The following is a 24,035-nucleotide window of genomic DNA, read 5'->3' on the forward strand; positions in this document are numbered from 1 at the left end:
TTATTTCATAGATCTCCTGCTATCTCTCCTACCTAAAAATGACTGTAAATCGGCCTTTGACTGTAACACACACACACACACACACACACACACACATATATATATATATATATATATATATATATATATATATATATATATATATATATATACGGAAAGAAAGAAATTTGTGTCAAATTTCAACTATTGAATCAACGGGTTTTAGATATATGTGGTAAAACCATTTTACAAGAAATGAATATCCCTAAATCCTACCGATTTAAAACTTTAATTTAAAAAAAATGTAATAAGTAATTTCATAGTACTAAAGTTCAATTTTTCAATTTTTTACGACCACTGTACGTACAGAAATTCCTAAGGGTAAAAACTACTCCTGCCCTTTTTTATCATTGTGTTCAAAATTTAATATCATAAATGTCCATTATATAACAATTTTTGAGTTTTTTTCGATGAATTTATGTCGAGCCAGACGGAAGAAATCTTCGGACTGGCTCGGTCAACATAAATACATCTTACAATAATTATTATACTTTTTTAATGCTTTTTAATTAAGGGGTGCCTTGAAACTTAGATATTTGCAATAACCTCGATACACAAAATGTTGGCAAATCGCTTTGCGTCTCTATTTACTTCATTGAACGAAATAAAGGTAGTATTGTGATTGCGAAATATTTCGGTTTTCAGATTTCAAAGAAAATATCCACCTTTTTACCATTCCTGAATCCATTTTGACTAGTTTCGGCGTGATTTCTGTACGTACGTATGTATCTCGTATAACTCAAAAACGATTAGCCTTAGGATGTTGAAATTTTGGATTTACGACTGTTGTAACATCTAGATGTGCGCACCTTCCCCTTTTGATTGCAATCGACTGAACAAAAAGTGTCCAAAAAAAACCCAAAACATTTGGATTTTGGACTTTTTTCTTAATTTCAGTAATAAGCCCTCGTTGACAGCTTTTCAACGATATATCATGACCGATACTTATTTTCATTGGTTCCAGAGATATAACCAAATGAAATTTTAATTAATGAAATATTTAGAACTATAAGGGGAAGGCACATCGGTTCAAATCAGACTTCATCTCCTTTTTTTTAACTTTTTTTTTTAATTTAAATATATTGATTTATTAATAATTATTAAATTTTGATTGTAAAAAAAATGTTACAATAAATAATTATTTAATAATAACAATAAAAAAATATCAGACGTTATTAATAAAATAAAATTTTACGTACTTTTCGTTTAAAAAAAAATGTATGTATATAATTGAATACGCGTACAAGGAAGTCACGTGGTGTCCACATCAGAATTTTTGATAAGTTACTGCAGCAATAGAGCTATAACTGGTTAAGTAATAATACAAATTTTTTCTTTGATATGATTTTTGTTTCTCCATATTTGAAATTGTTACTAGTATATACATGAACAGTAATTATAAAACCCGTTAATTAAATTTTTTTTAAATTAAATAATAATAACATAAAATTCGATTAATTTATTTTTTACGTATATTTTAAATTAAAAGAAATCGAAATGTTTGCTAAAATTGGACCTAAAGTCAATTAGTTAAATCTATCAATATAAAACAATTAATTCAACAATTTATACCTATAGGTATCAACATAACATAACTAGATAAAACATATGTTAACGTGAAAAAGATTGATATCTGCAAATGTCGATATTCTCCGGTAAATGTCAGCATATACCAAATACGTCGGTGAAACACCGAAATATTTCCTTATTCGTACCTTCGCCGGTATATGTCGACAAACATAAATAAGCTCTGGTGGGGGGTCGATACCATAACTAGGAATTAAAAAAAAAAGCAACCGATACCAATCTCTAAGGTTTTACGAGAAATCCTCGTAAAAAAATGAACTTTAAATTTATGTCAAACATGACCTACGCTCGCTATCGTAATCCAATTAACGTTAAATATTCAAATTGCTTATTTTATTTTCCAACCTTGAAGGCGATTAATCGAATTAACACCATTTATAAAATACTTAATCAAATTTTCATCGTTGTATAAATTGAAAGGGCCGATCAGCATATACAAAATATGTTTGTTAACTGCACGGATGAAAGATAACGATACAAATAAATGGTAAAATAGTTTGCCCTTTGTTCAATTTTTTTTAGAAAATTATTTTTTATTTAACTTTCACTATCAGTGCATGCTGAATGCGGTGAATTTGAATAATCGTTTCCATTGTTGAAGAATAGCATTTATATAATTTGTATGTTTAACATTAATTAGACGAGATTAGGTTATGTTAGCTTAAATTTAAACTTCCTTTTTTTTTTACAAGTGTTTCTCGTAATTTCCTTTAAGATTACCTATTACCTTAAAGATTAGTAATGGGTGATTTTCTTTTAATTTCAATAGTTATTGTTTCGATTACCATCAGAGCTTATCTGTGTTATCTGTGTTCGGTGAAACACCGAAATATTTCCTTATTCGTACCTTCGCCGGTATATGTCGACAAACATAAATAAGCTCTGGTGGGGGGTCGATACCATAACTAGGAATTAAAAAAAAAAGCAACCGATACCAATCTCTAAGGTTTTACGAGAAATCCTCGTAAAAAAATGAACTTTAAATTTATGTCAAACATGACCTACGCTCGCTATCGTAATCCAATTAACGTTAAATATTCAAATTGCTTATTTTATTTTCCAACCTTGAAGGCGATTAATCGAATTAACACCATTTATAAAATACTTAATCAAATTTTCAGCGTTGTATAAATTGAAAGGGCCGATCAGCATATACAAAATATGTTAACTGCACGGATGAAAGATAACGATACAAATAAATGGTCAAATAGTTTGTCCTTTGTTCAATTTTTTTTAGAAAATTATTTTTTATTTAACTTTCACTATCAGTGCATGCTGAATGCGGTGAATTTGAATAATCGTTTCCATTGTTGAAGAATAGCATTTATATAATTTGTATGTTTAACATTAATTAGACGAGATTAGATTATGTTAGCTTAAATTTAAACTTCCTTTTTTTTTTACAAGTGTTTCTCGTAATTTCCTTTAAGATTACCTATTACCTTAAAGATTAGTAATGGGTGATTTTCTTTTAATTTCAATAGTTATTGTTTCGATTACCATCAGAGCTTATCTGTGTTTGTCGACATATACCGGCGAAGGTCCGAATAAGCAAATATTTCTTTCACCGACGTATTTGGTATGAGTCGACATTCGCCGTAGAATATTGACATTTGCCAGATCGGTCTTTCACGGTAACATATATATATATTCTTTTTCTTTCCTAATGTGAACGTTACAATCTCTGTTCTGTCAAATAGTGAACAATAAACAACCCCCCCCCCCTGTCCCATGAGATGAATATATATACATATATATATATATATATCTTCATTTATTAATCTGTGCACAATGTCAGTGCTCAAAGGCGATGATTCCCATTACATGGGTATTGAACCTAAAAAGAAAAGACCTCAGTTTATTGTCACGTACCTTAGTAAGTACAATTTCATATGTATGACTGGGAAATGAGGTGCAATCATAAAATAGACAGGTCAAAATTCATGAGACGTGTAGTTAATTTAACCCCAACCATCAAAATAAACCGGTATTCACCGATTAGTATTTAAATCTATATAATAGCAGCTAACCTTTACTGGGATTCGAATCAGCTGTTAAACAACTGATGTCGAGTTAACCACTAGACCAGCCTAGTGTCTATATATATAAAGATGTATAGGTGTGATGTATATATAAAATCCATTCTTCGCAAAATAGAAGAAATTAAAATGTTAATAACAAGAGAAAATACAAAAACAAGAGGGATTACTTGTAGAAAGATTAATATATATATATATATATATATATATATATATATATATATATATATATATATATATATATATATACAGAGCCAAGTATATGAATAGAGTTATCTTATCAGTTAAATAGAAAATAATGAAAATTATAACTTAAAAAAAATTATTCAAATAAAATAATTAATAATAATAATAACAAAAACTGAAAATATTAATAAATTCAATTTAAATTAAAGAAGGTATGTAAATAAGATAACATATATGAAATAATAATTAAATAAGTAAATAAAATTACGTATTATTACTGATAAAACAATTTTGTCAATAAGTACTAATAAAGAAAAAATTTTTAATAATACTACTTACAAAAATCAGTTACGCCAAATAAATTATCAATATTATCCAAGTTATAAATTAAATTCCTCGACAGCATTATTCAAATATTTCGACATCACACACGAAAAATTATTATTTCATGAATAAACAGTTTTTTTTTTAATTTATCTAATAAAACATCACTAATAAATATACAACTATGTATATATTTATGTTTATTTATCGTATTTTATGTAAGAAATTTGTTAAATAATTTTAAAATAAAATAAAGTAATCAACAACTAACTATTAACACAAAAAAAACATAATCTTTTACAATAATATAAACAGTTATTGATATACAATAAATATAGAAATAATAAATAAAGATATCGATATCATTTTTAATTCACCGTACTGTACAAGAACAAACGAACGGATTGCCGGTCGACGCTCAACTAAGTACTAAACAGAGTTTGCAATAAACCGATCGGGTTGATACTAGACACACTCACACACGCACACACACATACACACGTCTCACTTATTATACAAAGTAGTTCTGTGTAGACAAGACGCGCGGAGCTGGAAGTGACTGTGCTGTGTTGTTTTCGTGTTCCCCCACCCTACTTTAAGTATGATTCACTTATTCTATCTAACATATTGTCTCTCCTTTTCTTTTTCTAATATACTATACGTATTTTTTTCCAACAAACCTCCCCCACTTATATATTTATATTTTTTTTAACATACGTAATATTATGTAGTATGTGAATTGTGTTTAGTTCTATACACCTATATGAAGTGTGTGTTTATATATATATATATATATATATATATATATATATATAGGTCTTACTATATAACATACAGCTTACTCTATACGTTAACAGCAAAAATAAACTTTTACTTTCTCTGGCCTCAAAACATTATTTTATATATTATTATTTATTTCAATATAAATAATGTTATAACTTAAAATATATATATATAGATATAAATAATAAAACTATTCCTCTTTTTTTATTTACTTATTAATTCATTCATAATAAAATTACTTCGACATTTCTTTTTTAAAGTAATTTTTTTCTTTTTAATCAAATGACGCGTATGTACAATTTTTATAAAATGTTATTAATTACGTTTACGTAATATTTTCAAAACACAATATAGTATATATAATTTCATAATTTAAATGTTATAGTAAAAATTATCGCTCGAAAAAAAAAACAATAATTATTAGCTTCACAAACATAACAGAGAATGAGAAAAGAAGAGACAGAGAACGCGCGCGCGTACGCGCGTACTATTCATCTCTTCATATGCTCTTCTCATCACTGTAATTTATAAATCTCTTCTTTTTTTTAACATTGTTTTATAATTATAAACCTCTTAAATCCTTTGCTAAGTTTAAATAGAGTACATGATGTATTATTTTACAACAGAAAGAGTTAAATTAATCTGTTGCTTTATACTATCATCCAGCTATTTTTTTTTATGACTAACAGTAATAAAGCACCTTAGGTAACAATTAAGAGATTTACTTTCTCTGAGAGTAATGATATTAAATAAATAACAACCAATCTCCTATAATGAACAAATTGAAAGTATCATTCGTATACACTGAGGATATCATCAGAATTTTGGTAGGCATGGCAACAGGAAACCACTTCACTTCTCATTTCTCTCAACCCAATAATCTTAATATTCTAATTATTGTTGAAGTGTATTATATCATTTTTGCGAATTTTTTTAAAATTTATATTAGTTCATCTATAATTATTATTGCAGCATTAAATTTACAAATTGCTTTCATTCTATCTTCTATTCCTTCCGATCGATTTAAAGATTTCTCATAAATAAATTTTTATACGACGCTATATTATCTTTTTTATTTTCATATTTCATCTCGTTTCTTAATCAGCACATCTCCCCTTTTTTCACATTCTAATTTCTGTACGGCTTAATTCTTCACATCATCAACATTTTCTCTTTTTAATACTCCACTTTTCATTTTATCATATTATTTGTCATCAACATTTTTCTTTCACTTTTGTTTCTCTGAATATTTAGCCTTACAAATATGAAACATTCATTATATCTAAAAAAAGATTATAAATCCTTAGCACTAAACACATGAATATTCATATTAAAACAAAAAAAAAATACAACCCAAAAAAACCACCGGGGAAGAAGCCATCAACTATAAGCAAAAAAAAACCCGATAAATGAGGTCGTTTCTGATGCACGGCTTACACATACAACTTAATTAAAAATATAATATTTTTTATTTTATTTAATTCAACGATTTTAACTAAAGCGCGCGCGCATACCGTATTTAATTCGTTCGGATGTGGTGGTACTAGCGGCGACCGTCGGCCCTAACTAAACTAATGTAATTTCACAACTTACAAAGAACAAATTTCGCTCGTACAGTCTGTATACCGGTGTATCCGCGAGCCTTAACGCACCAAGTACCGAATCAGCCGGGTGATCGAGTTCGAGACCCGGCCAGAGACCAGATAACTTTTTTAAACTTTAAATATTATTCATTTATTTAATTTTACCATTCACCTGTGACGTCACAACATAGCAGATGACTACAACATTGGTGGAGGGCGATTTTATAAAACTTTTTTTGCGAATATTTTTATTTTTTAATCGTTAAGAGATGTGTCTAACAAAAATATGACCTTAATCAGGTGAAATCTTGAGATACCTTGCTTTACAGCTTCATCCCCTTGACCTTTTAAATAAAAAATTTAATGGCAACAATCCCCCATATATAAAAGTAATCTGACCGAATTTGATTAAAAAACTCGGTCCAGTAGTCACAGAGATATAAGGTGATTTAGAGGTCGACACCGAACATACACACACACACACGCACGCACGCACGCACACACACACACACACACACACACACACACACACACACACACAGAGAGAGAGAGAGAGACCGACACCGAACATACACACACAGACAGAGAGAGAGAAAGAGAGAGTGAGTGAGAGAGGCTGACACCGAACATACACACACAGACAGAGAGAGAGAAAGAGAGAGTGAGTGAGAGAGGCTGACACCGAACATACACACACAGACAGAGAGAGAGAAAGAGAGAGTGAGTGAGAGAGGCTGACACCGAACACACACACACACACAGAGAGAGAGAGAGAGAGAGTGAGAGAGATAGGTTGACACCGAACACACACACATACAGAGAGAGAGAGAGAGAGAGAGTGAGGCCGACACCGAACATACACACAGACAGAGAGAGAGAGAGAGAGTGTGATTGAGAGAGAGAGAGAGAGAGTGAGGCCGACACCGAACATACACACAGACAGAGAGAGAGAGAGTGTGATTGAGAGAGAGAGAGAGAGGCCGACACCGAACACACACACACACACAGAGAGAGAGAGAGAGAGAGAGAGTGAGAGATAGGTCGACACCGAACACACACACATACAGAGAGAGAGTGAGAGAGAGAGAGAGAGAGAGAGAGAGAGAGAGTAAGGTCGACACCGAACATATACACACACACACACACACACACACACACACACACACACACACACACACATACAGAGAGAGAGAGAGTGAGAGAGTGAGGCCGACACCGAACATACACACACAGACAGAGAGAGAGAGAGAGAGAGATTGAGAGAGAGAGAGAGAGAGAGTGAGTGAGAGGCCGACACCAAACATACACGCGCGCGCGCGCTTACGTATATTAAAATTCAGAAATTTTTCATTCGATTTTTTTGGGTTTCTTAGGTGTGAAAATGTCAATATGCGGTGTAAACCGCTAATGCCCAAATCGGACCGATTACAATTCTTTCCCTTTTAGAGCTATAGATCTGCTATTGAGCTATCTACACGGAAAAGTAAAACAGAGTAGTGTTAAATGAATTGACACCTTTTAAAGGGTCTCTGAAATAAAATATAACTTCAACCGAAAGACTTACTTTAAATAAAATATTTTTACATACAACTGGAGGATAAAATTACTGATCGATCATTTTATGTCGACAATTAGCTGTAATATATGTCGTAACAAAATAAGTTTTACTATATTATTTTAAAGAGCTACGAAAAAAAGAAAGTTAAAAACCTCTTTAATCCACAAAAGTATATCCCTTTTTAAAGTAGTTAAAGGAACTGGGTACTTACGTATTATTGCCACCGCAGCTACAGCTTTATTTAAAAACAAAGTAGTCAATCGGAGTGTTAATTAACAGGAGTGTTTTGATTATTTAAATAATAAATAATTGCAATAATTACTGAATTTATTAAAAAAAAACTCAGAAAATTACGGTGTTAATTAGTCAAGGTTAGCGAGCGTAGGTTAAGTTTGGTTAAATTATATTTATAAAATAAATAAATATAAGTAACAATTTATTAAAATTAATACAGAGACTGTTCATTTTCCACCGAAATCCGATTGACTACTTTGTTTTTAAATAAAGGTGTAGCTGCGGTGGCGTTAATACGTAAGTACCAGGAACTATTTACCGTTTAATCTTTAAAGGGATGGATTTACTTAGGGAGAAGGAGTACTCGAGGTTTGTTTACTTTTTATACCAACGTAACTGTGGTTATTTAACTGCCTTTGTAAAATGAAACTTAGAAAACAAGATCGACGAAAATGTATTGTTAATAAATATTCCATCTATTTCAGTAGTGAAGTGTTAGCGTCTTCAGTCTTTCATCCTGAGGTAACCAGTTTGAATCCCGTTTAGGCGTGCCATTTCTTCATAGAATACAAAATTACAATTTCACATATAGCTTCGAGATTATGTGGTGATGAACTATTAAAAAAATAAATATATTATAAATTATTTTTGTTCAGAACGTTCAAAAATATTCTAGATTTGTTTTACAGGAATTTAATCAATGTACGGTTCTAGGAAAATATGAGAAACATTCCAAGAATAATGTAGGAGTTCTGATACATTATGATAACGTCATACTTAAAAAAGTACGTGTATCTATTCATCTTAATACAACGACTGATAATAATTGTAATTGAATTGTATTTGATAACTAATATTTCTGAGTAATAATACATGCCTTTTATTAATGTATGTTCAATCATCCAACTAAAAAAAAAATATATATATATATTACATAATAAACTAATAATCTTCCGTTTTAAATTTTTGTCAATTTATTTATATTATCTGCATTTTATAAATAACTAGCAGATCCGGCAATGCTTTGCTATGCTAGATTTGCGTATATGCACATTGATTAAATGAACAAAATTGAAAGTTAGATAAAACATTAAAAAGCTGAACATTACCGTTTACTTTTCCTTATTTCCCCTTTTCTCTTTTTCAATTTTCTCTTTTCCCTTTTTCCCCCGCGCGTAAATTGGTCCAGCAGTTTTTTAGTCTACAGCGGACATACATACGAACATTTCTTTTTACGTATATAGAAGAAAATCTGTTTGTTTATTTGTTTGTTTTTTTGTAAATATTTCAACACCGGCGCCACCTATCGGGTTCATTTTTCGAAAAAGTATTTCTTTTCACGTAATTAATATATATTCTGAATATAAGCCAAATCGGACCATAAATGCAATTTTTCCAAATACTTCGACCCAAGCCCCATCTAGCGAGTCCATTTTTTTGCATAGATATTTCTTTCCATGTAAGTAACACATATTCTGAATATGAGCTAAATCGGACCATAAATACAATTTTTCGAAATATCTTGACCCCAGCGCAACGTAGAGGGTCCAAACTAATTCAAAAACCTACCCTGGCATGCGTCCAACCATTCCCCAAAGTTTCATCGATGAACGGTTTTATCGGATGAACGGTTTAGGAAGGCATAAAAGACATACAGACAGACAAACATTCATTTTTATATATATATAGATTTAACAAAATCTAACCATTAAGAATTTCATTTAAATTTTCCAAAATTCCAATTTTATAAAAAAAAAATTATGATTTTACTTTTCCGTGTAGCGTTATAACAGAGCTACAGCTTTAGAAAGGAAAGTATTATAATCGGGCCAATTTGGGTACATGCGGTTTTCACACCTAAGGAACCCAAAAATCCAGATGGAAATTTTCCGTTTGGTTGTTCGTACGTACGTGTGCGTTTTCGGTATCGCACTCCTTATATTTTCAGAAAAAGTGGACCGATTTTGACCAAATTTGATCATATTACTTCTACATATGGGACACTGATGCCATTAAATTTTCAACTTAAAAGGTCAAGGGAGTGAGGCTGTAGAGTACGGTCTGTATCTCGAGATTTTGCCTGATTAAGGTCTTATTTTTTTTTTAGGCGCATTTTTTAACAATTAAAAAGATAATATTTGCAAAAAAAGTTTTGCCAAATGCACCTCCACCCCAAAAAATGTTCTAAATAAATTAGCGGTTAAGTGGGTATACTGCATCAATAGTACGCCCTCTCATTACAAGGAGCGCTGGTGTAGCACTAACTTACAGCTACTGTAATCGTGTACTATGTTGTGACGTCATCCCATCGGGCTGGTCTAGTGGTTAAGTCGTCGTTACAAATCAACTGATTTCGAAGTCTTGGTCCAAGATTCAAATTTTGGTAAAGGCAGTTACTTTTATACTTAGAATTGATCTGTGGGTTCAGCATGATTTGAATACTAGATCGTGGATACCGGTGCCCTTTGGTGGTTGGGTTTCAATTAACCACACATATCAGGAATAGTCGACCTGAGACTGTATAAGACTACACTTCATTTACATTCATACATATCGCTCTCACTCATCTTCTGAAGTAAATACCTTACGGTGGTTCCGGAGGCTAAACAGCAAAATAAAGAAGCCTTTGGCTTAATAACTTACGTTGTAACGTTACAGGTGAGCGGTAGAATCAAATAAATTAATAACATTTAAAGTGTAAAAAAGTATTTGAAGTGGCTACTAGTACTGCCCACACCCGAGCGAATAAAATACGTTATGTGCGCGCGTTTTAGTCACACTCAATGAATTAAATAAACAAAAAATATTATATTTAAATAAAAAATATTTAAAATTAATTTGTGTCTAAGACGTTCATCAGAAAAAACCGCGTGACGGAAAAGTCAAATTTTTTTCTTTTTAACCATAATTACAATTAATCAATCCAGAAACCATAAAAAAAGCAGTGAATTCCTACGTTCCTGACCTTCAAGACATGTGTATTCCTGACATTCGTGATGTTGCAAGAACGATTACAAAATTATTACACATGGATTTATGCAAATAAAATATCTTAGGTGTGAGAGAAATCAAATAAAATAGTGCTTTCTCTGAAAGTAATGATAATATATATATATATTCTGCCCCCTATGATGAACAAAGTGAAAGTGTCACTTTTACGGTTGAGTATCACTAATATTTCGTCCTGGTTTCTACTCAGGTTTCCTAAGTAAGCCTAAAATAGGATACCTCTTAATGATGGCTACATCATTTAATTAATTATGATTTATGTCAGTCCGCCTACAGCCATTATTTATGGTTATGGGATTTAATGAATATACAATAAGCTTTTATAGTTTCTTTCTCTACTAAGAAAGACTTTCTATAAGAGTAATAATGTCTATTATAAATTCAATTCATCAAATGAAAAGAATAAAACGGTGTAATCTGTAAAAGGTGAATATCTCCCTTTTTCTTTAAAATGATTTTCTAAGTTTTTTTTTTTATGATTTGTATTATGTATTATATCGACTGCAATATATTTGATTATGACACGTAACATACTCGTACATAAATTTTGGGTTAATAGGGAGACATTTCATTACGATAATGTCTTTGGTCGTATGTAATTTCAGTCTAGTCTACACGCTGAGTAAGCGATATAGGAAACAGAACTGAATTTATTTTGTATGAAAAAGTTACTCATTCTGACGTTCCGGACGCAGATGACGAGATTACAATCAACGTCATTGAAAAGTTTATACAGATTGAGTGACGTAATACCAACCTAGTGATAACTGTGTCCTTATTCTACATTGGATTTTCCTAGAATTTAAAATATTAAATAATTTCATTTTATACTTTTAAGGTCATCTTGCTACACTTCTCAACTAACGCAAAGTAGGTAAAGTGTTTTAAATTATCATGGATTATAAAACGGATCTTATAAGAATAAGCTTCCTTTTTATTAATTCATTATTAATAATTTTTATTACATTTATTTCATTACGGTACGCAAGCATACTAGCAGGTTGTCTGCAATAACTCGATTGTTTGTCAACGGATTTTTACAAATAAGGTATCATTTTGTTCAAAATAAAACGCTTAGTAAATTTTGTAATGAGTAAAAATTTTATCGAACAAATATTTACAAAGATATTTAACATTAAACAATTAATTTGGCCTCCATTTTGAAATTGTTGAAGATATTATTTAAAAAATTTTTATTTTGTGTAATAAAATACTAGATCTGCCAAATTTAATTAAAGTAGGTTTACCCGTTACTGAGAAATAATTTTTTTGTTGAAAATCAGAAAAAGGAGTCCTCAAGGAAAATAAAGAAAAATATGACTTATGTTGATATGTATTGTTTTGCTCATTTTTGAGTTTTTGAGGTTCTGAATTAGTACCTGAAGTTCGGAGAATAGATCCCGGAACAGTCCGTATCCTGCTTTAGCTATAACGGGAAGTAAAACGGTCAAAAAACAAATCTAAAAAAAAAATTGGACTTTTTTTAAATTTTGTCTCTTATGGAGACATTTTTTAACAAAAAATTAAGAAAATAGATTTAAATAAGTTGTAAATAATTTGCGAAAATGTTTTATTATATTGTTTCTAAGCCCAAAAAATCTATTTTTCTTAGATAGATGTTTGTGCGTTAGCTTGTATTTGTTTTTATAACTCTGTACCCCGTTGACCGATTTTCTTTAAACTTGGTAGACAGATGCTACCTTCAGAGTGATTGGTTTGCTTGACATTTCTCCCACCACCATCCCATTCGGTCGCCCTAAAGCATAAAACCGAATGTCTGTGCCACAAACGGCTACTGAGCCTCGAACAGTTTAGCTACCAGTATCCTAACATAGCTCCTAGAGCTTACCTAACAGCGTGAGCGGACTAAACGCGGTGCCATACACCACCGGCTTACGTGTCCCAACTGCTCATTTGTAATATATTTACTAAACTGGGTTGGCGCATCCCGTCAACTACTAAAAATATATATGACATCCATAATAAAATTTATTTCGTGCAGGCAGCAATTCGCTGCCACGCCTAGATTGCTGATACCAGCAAGTACCTTTCCTCCACCATTTTATAGCCCTTGGAGCCATAATAATTGATTGGTGGTCAGCCATACTCAGGGTTAGCTTCCCACGGTAAAGCGATAAGAGTCTTTCCCTTAAGCAAACTACGGATACCGGTTGAACAAAGGTCGTGTAAGGTATCAATTTATACATTTTCAGGAGTGCTAAAAACGATTTTAATATTTAAAGTTGTTGAAATAGAAGAGTTTTTTTTTTTTTAGTAATACCAGATTTAAAATTTTCGGTTTTAACACCAAGTCAATATCTTTTGATTATAACTTGGAATTTTTTCAGTATGTCATTAGTAAATAAATTATATTTTGTTTGTCAATAGTCGCGCGACTGGAGAGTCCTAAAACGTTTTTATTTTTTTTTTAACTCCCTTCCCCTCAAGACCCGATCCACGATCCCGTATAACACGGCCATGAGGGTGCCAGTTGCCTCTATTCCCCTGGGAGGCCATGCCAGACCCGGCTATGCCGTTCCTGACAGCACCCCGCAGTGACTGGGTCTCAGTCTTTTAATAAGCGCCTGCCTCTAACCCTGGGTCCCCTACCGGGGCCCAAGACCGGGTCTCGGTTTTTATTTTTCCCCCTAAGGACCCCAAGAGCCCCCGTTTAATCATTGAAGGTGGGACACCGGAGCATCCCATTCCTCCTGAACGGGACTGTCATCTCTGTCCTAACTCTAACACCCCTCACCCATGTTCTACTTCTTCCAGGGTCTTCTTTCGGATGATGTTCTCTATTACCTTACTGACTATTGAACAGTTCCGCATACCAGGAAGCATTACCTCTACTATATTACCTGCGGTGCTTTTCCCAACTGTGTCCGCATCATCATTCTGTCTTCCTCCCACCTTGAGAGGACAGCTGTGTTGTCAACTTTTTTTTTTAACATAGAATGTCAGAAAAACAAAGCTTTAACAATGATGAGGATATGTTTGGATGAAAGAATTCTGTTATAAACATCAATAAAAAAGTGACAAATAATTTTTTTTTAATTTTACTGATATTTCTAGGTTACCTAAAAAATTCAAATTTGGTTCAAGGGAAATACATATTCTTAAGAACCCTAAAAGCTCGAAGGTATCCAAAAACCTTCCACGGGATTGAGCGATAGGAAATTTGAAAAAGAGACTCAGAAGCAAATATAAATAACTGTTGCCGGAAAAATTAATTTCCTGATCGAATATTACGATTATAATGAAACAAAAAATAAAATAAAATTTGGACTTTTCTCTAAATTTCATTTAGCATCGTGATTTCATTCGATGTTAAAAATGTAATTTCCAGAAAAATACCGACTGCCGTTTTGTTTAAACTACATTAAAAATATTTAAAAAAATGTTTAACCGAATTTCAAATTAAATAACAATCAGTTCAAAAAATTTAGTTTAAAACAAAGTAACATTTGTTAAATTTCGATTATATGTTACTAACTCATCCTATAACTAACTAGTAGTTTAAACAAATGTTACCGTTTGTCGAGAATATTCGTCTACTCTCGTCTTTCCCATGTATTTTAGTAATAAGAAAATTGTAACATCTGTTCCTCTTCATTACTTACTGCTTCAACAGCAGATCAGCTGTTATTTTACTTAATAATTAATAAATTGTCTTCATAAGACCTTTTTTACATAAGTAATTTTAATCACTAGTATTAATTATGTGTTTATTAAAACCGTTAGTAAATTAGTTATATGTAATTATTATTTAAAGTGTGTTAATAAATTTATTTTATTTTATTTTTTATTTATATGCAATAACATACTGTTATATTTTTTAAAAATCTGCTGTTGACAGCACATGACTTTCTTGTACGCCTAAATTATAAGTAAATTATAAGGGCGTTTCATAATGTTCTTAGAAGTTACAAAAATTCAGTACAAAAAAAGTATTTCACTTACCTAAATGAAAAGTTGTACAAGGTGATGCAGGGACTCTAACAGTTTTTGTTAAAACTATAAATTTTCAATATGTGTTCCTCTGGTGACACGGCACACATCAACACGAAAGTCTAGCTCTTGCCAAACTCGTTTTAACATGTCATTTTCGATACAGTTGATTGCATTGATTATGCGATCCTTTAACTCAGCGATATTGTGCGGCATCGGTGGGATAAACACCGTATGTTTCACGTAACCCCAGAGAAAGAAATCACATGGCGTGAGGTCTGGTGATCTTGGTGGCCGCAGCATAATGTGTTGGTCTTCTTCAGACGCTCGTCCTATCCAGTGCCGAGATAATGTTGTGTTAAGGTATGTCGAACCTCGTTATGAAAACGGGCAGGACAACCATATTGCTGGAAAATGAAGTCGTTGTTGAGTAGCTGAGGCGTAAGATATAATTGTAACAAATCCAGGTATATCATGCCGGTTACTGTCGTTTCCGTAAAAAAGATCGGCCCATATACTCCCTCACGAGAGATCGCACAAAAAACGTTTACTTTCGGAGAATCCCGAATGTGTTCCACATAAGTGTGTGGGTTTTCAGTTGCCCAAACTCGCACGTTATGACGGTTTACTTTGCCGCTAATATGGAAAGTAGCTTCATTGCTGAAAATTAGCTTGTTTACAAAACCTTCATCTAACAACATCTTTTCCTGTAACTGTAAACATAAATCGAGCCTACGTGTTTTTTCTCCATCAGAAAGACGCTGGATTAATTGAAGACGGTACGGTTTGCATAATAAACGTTTACGCAGAACTCTCCACACTGTTGTTTTCGGAATTCCTAATTCTCTGCCTGCAGCCGCAGTCGATTTTGACGGGCTGCGAATGAAACTTGCACGCACACGTTCGACATTGACTTCTGAGGTTGATGGACGACCAGTTGATTTTCGCTTGCACAAACAACCGGTTTCACTGAGTTGTTTGTACCGTGCACGAATTGAATTGTCACTTGGTGGCTCCTTATTAAATCTCAACCGAAATGCACGTTGCACAGAAATTGCTGACTTTGACAAGTGAAATTCTAACACACAAAACGACTTCTCGCTTCCCGTGGCAGCCATTTTCTCTATTGTCGACGCCTAGCGAGCAAATGGTTTACTAACTGCCTAGTATATGTGAAAAAAAAACAATATGAAGCACTCTTTCGTACAGTACTTGTTTTATTCTTATGAGTGAAGTAGTTTTTTGTTAATGAATTTTCGAAACATTATGAAACGCTCTGTATATACAAATTTTTAAAAGTACATAAAATTGTATATCATTACCAACCTGATGTTATTTCATATATATTTTTTTTATTGTTATTATTGAATTATTATTTATTGTAAAGTTTTTTTTTACAATTAGAGGTTAATAATTTATTAATAGATCCAAATATTTCATTAATTAAAATTTTATTTGGTTATAACTCTAGAACCAAGAAAAATAGTACCACTTATGATATATCGTTGATAAGCTCTCAATAGGGCTTATTAGTGCAGTTAAGAAAAAGTCCAAAATCCAAAGGTTTTGGATTTTGGGCTTTTTTGAACAATTTTGGTCCAGTCGATTGCAATCAAAAGAGGAGGTGCACAACTAGATGTTACAAAAGTCCTAAATCCAAAATTTCAATATCCTACGGCAAATCGTTTTTGAGTTATGCGAGATACATACGTACGTACGTACAGACGTCACGCCGAAACTAGTGAAAATGGATTCAGGGTTGGTCAAAATGAATATTTCCGTAGAAATCTGAAAACCGAAATTTTTCGCGATCACAATACTTTCTTTACTTCGTACACGGAAGTAAAAGAACAAGCCTTTTTGGCAGGCAGTACAATGAAAGTGTTCCTTGAATTGAAGATTCTCATCAAGGATAACGCGTAGATACTTCTGCAGCGGGACATACCTAATTCGATGACCTGCCATTGATTGATACACGAAGTCGTCGTGTAACAGCTAGTCTGCCCTTGAGCAACGTCATCGCTGTTTTCTCTGGATTGAACACCATCTTATGTTGCAAATTCCAACTGGAATATCTTCCAAGTCTGGCTGCCCTTAATTAGATCCCATTTTTCAAGTTTTAAGAAATGTTAAAAAGTCTATTTTTCTTAATTTTTTCAAGTACTTTAAAAATAAGGACAATGAAAAAGTCAGCCAACAGTTATTTTTAAGTGGCGAACCTTTTACTCTTTAAGGAGGGGAAGTTTCGGCGTGACGTCTGAACGTACGTACGTATGCATGTGCGTGTACGTACGTATGTATCTCGCATAACTCAAAAACGATTAGCCGAAGAATGTTGAAATTTTGGATTAAGGTATGTTGTAAGATCTAGTTGTGTACCTCCCCTTTCGATTGAAATCGACTGAACCAAAAGTGTCCAAAAAGCCCAAAATAAAAAAAAAATTGAATTTGGACTTTTTCTTAACTGCAGTAATAAGTCCTTATTGAGAGCCTTTCAACGATATACCATAAGTGGTACTATTTTTCTTGGTTCTACAGTTATAACCAAATAAAATTTTAATTAATGAAATATTTGGATCTTACAAGGGGAAGGCACATCGGTTCGAATCCGACTTCATTTCCTTTTTTATAACTTTTTTTTTTTTTAATTTAATTATACTGATATATTAATACCTAGCTTATCCCGTCGTGACTTCGCCCACACTATAGATGTAACTTCACTCGTAATGCTTTTTTAATAACAAAGTTATTTTTTATAAATAAAACATATTTAATCAATAATATTATATTTAAAGTTTTCTTAAATCCTGATAAAACGGTAAATAAAAATTTTTATGAAAAATACTGAAGGAATATACGATAAACAATGAGTTGTTGCCCAAAACTTAAATAAAGGAAAACAAAAAAAGGAAGATAAGAAAATTGAACAATATTTGTTAGACCGATCCATTTTATGAATGAATTAAAACCAATATAAAAATCCAATAAAGATAAATAAAACATTTATTACAATCTAGCATCCCCTTCGCGTCTTTGCCCGTGCTTTATGGTTACTTGCGCTTCCCGTCATGATCAGATGGTCATGGCTCGCTTCGCTCTCCCTTCCCGTTTTCTCACGTTTCCCTTTCCTTCTCCCGTTTCTCTTTCCCTTACTTCCCTTTCCCCTTCATCTTCTCTCATTTTCCTTTCCCCCTTCCTTTTTTATTTTATTCTCTTTTTCCTTTCCATTTACTTTTCCCGTTTTTACTTTTCCCCGTTTTCCCCTTTTTTCTTTTTTCCATTTTCCCCTTCTTCCTTTTTCATCCTCTTCCCTTTTCCGATTTTTCCCTTTCTCCCTTTTTCCCCGGATTTCGATTCTAGTTGGTTTTCGATGTATTTCGGGATAAGTTCATTTTGCCGCTAAGCAGAAATCATAGTAAAATTCTTTGTTATTCCTAATTTAAAAACAAAGCCATTTCCGGACAAATGTTTATTATGAACTTTTTTCATTATTTTAAACAGAGAAATACAGCTGTACAATTTAACGGCATTCTTCTGGAGCACTCACACTCTCATTTTGTCGCTCTGCGCGCGCACACCATGTATTAATATTACTTATTTGACAAATGTAATGAATCACTTCATTTCCATGCTTTACCTACGATTTTAATCTCAATCAATTTTTTTGCATCTGACATCTTCAGTTATTTGCTTTACATATTCTAATTTTTTAATTCCATTTTAATTTAATTATTTATTTATTTTAAATTTAATTTAATATTATTTTAATTAATTTTAATTTTATTAAATTTATTTAATCCCCTTCCTCTTCCCCATTTCCCTTTCCCGCTTCCTCTTTCCTTTTTCTATTTTTTCTTTTCATTTCCTTTTCCCCCTTCCCTCCTTTTTCGTTTTCCATTTCCCCCTTTTTATTTTCTTCCCTTTTACCTTTTTCGATTTTCCCTATTTCCCTTTTCCGATTTTTCCCTTGCTCCCTTCTTCCCCGCGCGTAAATCGGTGCAGTAGTTTTTTAGTCTATAGTGGACACACATATCGGAAACATTGAAATGGAATCGTAAAATATTTAGTATAGCGAATATTGCTTTTACGTCCAACAGATAGCGCTGTTAAAACGAAATTTAGTTTTTTATCGATTTGAACCCCTTAAAATCAAAATTTCGCAAAATCCTTTCTTAGTGCACGGCTACTTAAAGATACGAAGGTACCCTGAAAATTTCAAATCTCTACTTATAATAGTTTTGGTTGTACGTTGATTATGAGTCGGTGAATTAATCAGGATATTCTCTTTTATATAAGAGAAATTATTAACTCGTGGTTGTAAAAAAAAATTACAGTAAATATTAAATCAATAACAAAAAAACAAAAAAATTAAAAATTAAAAGATTTTTTTTTAAAGAATTGGAGGATCGAATTGCAATGGGGTTGTTTGTGGTGGGAGATATACAGAATGTCACATATAAAACGCAACCCAACAATCACTCATCCATGAAATTTCAAAAGCCAAGCTTACTCCCCTACTCGTTACTGAAATGGACTCGTCCAACATCTGAACATCGCGGTAGAACACTACCGATAGTAACAACAATGCAATCATAACGTTCATTGTATTGCTAGAAACAAGATGGTGTTTTCTCTAGATGAACGTGTTTTCATTGTTGAGTCGTACTTCAGTACGAAATCAGCGGCTGCAGTGCAAGATTTGTTTCGCCATAAGTACCCAGATAAACCGGCTCCTAACAAAACATCAGTATTAAGGTTAGCTGCAAAATTTAGAGAGACTAGTTCTGTTAATAACAAGGAACACAAAAGATCTGCGTCAGTGTGAATACAGATACAGTCACTGAAATCAAAGACCGATTACTCGCCTCGCCAAATAAATCGATTAGACGTTTGGCTGCTGAAATTAATTTGTCTAAATCAACTGTTCATCGGGCCACCAAACGATTACAATTACGACCTTATCGCATTCAAACGGTTCATCAACTTCTTGAGCCCGACAAAGAAAAACGGCTACAATATTGTCAACGGTTCCGTCAATTTCTGCGTGAGGGAATTAATGTTATAGATTCGTTATTTTTCACAGATGAAGCACGGTTTCATTTGGATGACTACGTAAACAGCCAAAACAGTAAAATTTGTAGCGCTGAAAATCCCCACGTTTATCAAGAAAAACAATTACACCCGCAGAAGTCGAACGTGTGGTGCGCGATATCGCGGAAGAAAATAATCAATCCTATTTTTTTCGAGTACACCATTAATGCAGAACGATATCAGGATATTTTATTTCGGTTCATCGCACTCTTGGAAGAGGAAGACAGACACTGCCGGCTACAACATGACGGTGCGACATCGCGCTACGCAGGTTCAACTGCTGATTTCGTCGAGGAATTATTTGGTAATCGTGTTATCGGTCGAGGCTTGCGGCCACCGAGATCTCCAGATTTGACTGCGGGGGATTTTTTTCTACGTGGTTACCTCAAAGAAAAAGTCTACAGCAACAAACCACGAACACTTTAACAATTGAAAGTCAATATTGAACAAGCTGTATTAAATATCCAGCCACAAACTTTGAAAAAAGTTGCAAGAAACGCTGTAAAAAGAATTGAAGCTTGTATTCAAGAAGATGGCGGCCACTTCCAACATTTACTCTAAATGTTAGGTAATGGATGGTAATAATAAAAATTACATTTACAATTACACATGCCTTTTTATTATTTCAATGCCTACCAATATAAGGTTGGGTTGCGTTTTATATGGGACACCCTGTACCAAGCAAACTAATAGCTTTGATGCATCCTAAAAAAAATGTTTCTTTTATTTCTCTTTATTATTATTTTTTTTTATCACTTTCCGTCGCAGTTCTCAGGGCTTCAGTGTTTGATTATGGTTTATAACGGTACATTAATTATTAAAACCAGAAAATTAAAAAAAAATTTTTTCTTATTTTGCTAATGTGTACGTTGCAATCTGTTTAACTAGTATAATATAAGCTACCTTTCCACGGCCCGACGAAATGAATATGATATGTAAATGAGATGTAGTCTTGTACAGAACCAGACCGACCAGTCGTGTGATGTTTTGTTAATTAATCCCCAACCACCAAAATACATCGGGATCTACTGTCTAATATTCAAAACCGTAAAAAGGCAACTTGCTATTACTAGGATTCGAACTTCAGAACCTTGCACTTCGAAAATCAATTGATAAAAAACTGATTTGCGACAACGAGTTTACCACTAGACCAGCCCGGTAGGCTAAAATAAGGAAATCTAAAAAAAACCGTCCTTAAAAAGATGGAGGGCGTAACTCCCTGATCTTTCTTAAAATCCGATACAGTATATAATTTAAATAAAAGTTAACATTCAATCCGTTCAACACAGTTCATTAATTAAATCCTTTCATGAATTATGTAATAAAATTTAGACTTTATATTTTTGTTCTTCCTGGAAAAAATTTATTGTTATATGTTTTTAAATTTATTATTTTATTATACAACTTAAAATAATTAACAAATTTATCACAAAATATTTATATTACATCAATTATATGAAAATATATCCATTACTCTACAAAAAAATTTCTAGTTACTATTATTTTAATGCTAATTAGTTATAAAAAATAATTATTTTGTTCCCGGATACGTAACTTTTACATTTTATTTTTCATATTAATTCAAGGTTATGTCACAATTTTTATTTTAATAATAATAACAATAATAAACACTATTTTCATGTACTCAGTCATTTAAAAACACCTTTAATTTTTAGGGAAGTTTTTTGATTAAGTCAACTTGTATAACATTGACATAAAAATGATTATATAAGTGTCATTAAATAATAACAATAAAAAATTCTTGTGGGACAAACAAATTAATTTAGTTTCCATATAAAAAATTACACTAATATTTTTTTTACTTTCAAACATTTTAATAAAACGCTAAACATGTAATTATTATTAAATATTTATAATACCGACAAATACTTCCGTCTAAAATGTAAAATTATGTTTAGAAAAATTATGTTAAAAGTTATATTATGTATTCAGGAAAAAAAATGATGTTATAAATTTATATTTAGGGCTAATGTTAAAACGTAAAGACCCGTAATTAGTAAATAAAAACACCTGTAAAGAATTGCGAAACTTTCCTGCAGCTGTCGCTTTTATTTCAACAAATTTTTAAAGCGGAAATCTTCTATATAATCTTACCTACATAAAAATGAATGCTTGTTTGTTTGTTATGCGTTGCTATACCATTCAACCGATTCCGATGAAACTTTGACGTGTTGTTGTGCGCACGCTCGCGAAGGTTTTTAAACTAGTTTGGACCCGCTAGCTGGCGCTGGGGTAGAGATTTTTTGAAAAATTTTATTTATAGACAGATTTGGCTCATATTCAGAATATATAACATTTACATGAAAATAAAATTTTTTGCAAAAATTGGACCCGCCAGGTGGCGCTGGGGTTGAGATATTTACAAAAATTGTATTTATGGACCGATTTAGCTCATATTCAGAATATATGTTACTTACATGAAAAGAAATACCTCTGCAAAAAATGGACCCGCTAAATGGCGCTGGAGTTGAGATATTTGGAAAATCTGCATTATGGTCCGATTTGGCTCATATTCAGAATATATATATTAGTTACGTGAAAAGAACAATTTTTGCCAAAATATACCCGCCAGATGGCGCCGTGTTAAGATATTTACAAAATAAACAAATATACAGACTTTCTTCTTCTATATACATAAAAGACAACGTGGTATGTGTGTGTCCGCTATAAATTAAAAAATTACTGAACCGATTTACGCGCGGGTTTTTGCAAAATGGTCCGTTTTATCCGGAGAAGATTTAAAGCTTTTGAAATCCTCGATCTGATAAGTACAAAGAAAGTTAGGGGTACTTTGAATCGACTGTGCGTTTAGAGAGTAATTTGGATTAAATCCGATAGGTAGTGCTGTTTTGAGAATGCGATTTATTTACATTCTGACTGTTAGAAAGTGAAAGGTTAGATTTTGCGAAGTTCCATAATGTTCAGATTTTTAATATTGAGCTTTTTAATGCTTATTTGGTCGACGGACTTTTGAGATATGATACAAAAACTGTTAAAAATATTTTTGAATTTCCCCATAGTTCTAAATCTGATTTCTTAAAACTTTCCCATCTTACATAACATAAGAAGCACTTACATAAAATTAAAGCTCAGTTTTCTATGATAATTTTACTGAACGTGAAAAATTAAAAATGATAAAAACTACACTCTCCCTGTTTTTAAATTTTGCCTAAAATTTAATGCCGTAAACATAGAAAAATGGAGCCATTTACGAAGAATTATGTTAAACCGTCCGGAGATATTGAACAGAATACAGGGAAATTTCTATAACGTTTTTGTTTTCCCATCTAGTCCTATTGCAGAGCTGTAACTCTAGAAGGGAAAAGTATTGTAATCGATCCAATTTGGGCATACGCAGTTTTCACCAGATATCTTTACGTTTTGACACCTAAGGAACCCAAAAATCCGGATGGAAATTTTTCGGATGTTCGTATGTACGTGTGTGTGTGTGTGTGTGTGTGTGTGTGTGTTGGTTGCCTCACATCTTATATCTCCAGAACTACTGGACCGATTTTGACTCAGTTTGTTCAGATCACTTCTGAATATGGAGCATTGATGCCATTAAATTTTCAACTTAAAAAGTCGCAAGGAGATGAGGCTATAGAACAAGATCACCCACCTTCAGTATCT

The 24,035-nt window shown here is 32.3% G+C and overlaps 1 protein-coding gene across 1 annotated transcript in view; it reads right to left on the reverse strand.

Moving 5' to 3' along the window:
- The window catches only part of LOC142332421 (torso-like protein), a 236,341-nt gene extending 231,640 nt beyond the window's left edge, over positions 1-4,701 (reverse strand). Inside the window, exon 1 of the mRNA XM_075378864.1 lies at positions 4,191-4,701. The gene's annotated coding sequence lies outside the window, so the exon portion shown is untranslated. The remainder of the gene's footprint in view (positions 1-4,190) is intronic.
- Between the last annotated feature and the right edge of the window lie 19,334 nt (positions 4,702-24,035).

Source organism: Lycorma delicatula, chromosome 11 (assembly GCF_047948215.1).
Source record: "Lycorma delicatula isolate Av1 chromosome 11, ASM4794821v1, whole genome shotgun sequence".
Lineage (NCBI taxonomy): Eukaryota > Metazoa > Arthropoda > Insecta > Hemiptera > Fulgoridae > Lycorma > Lycorma delicatula.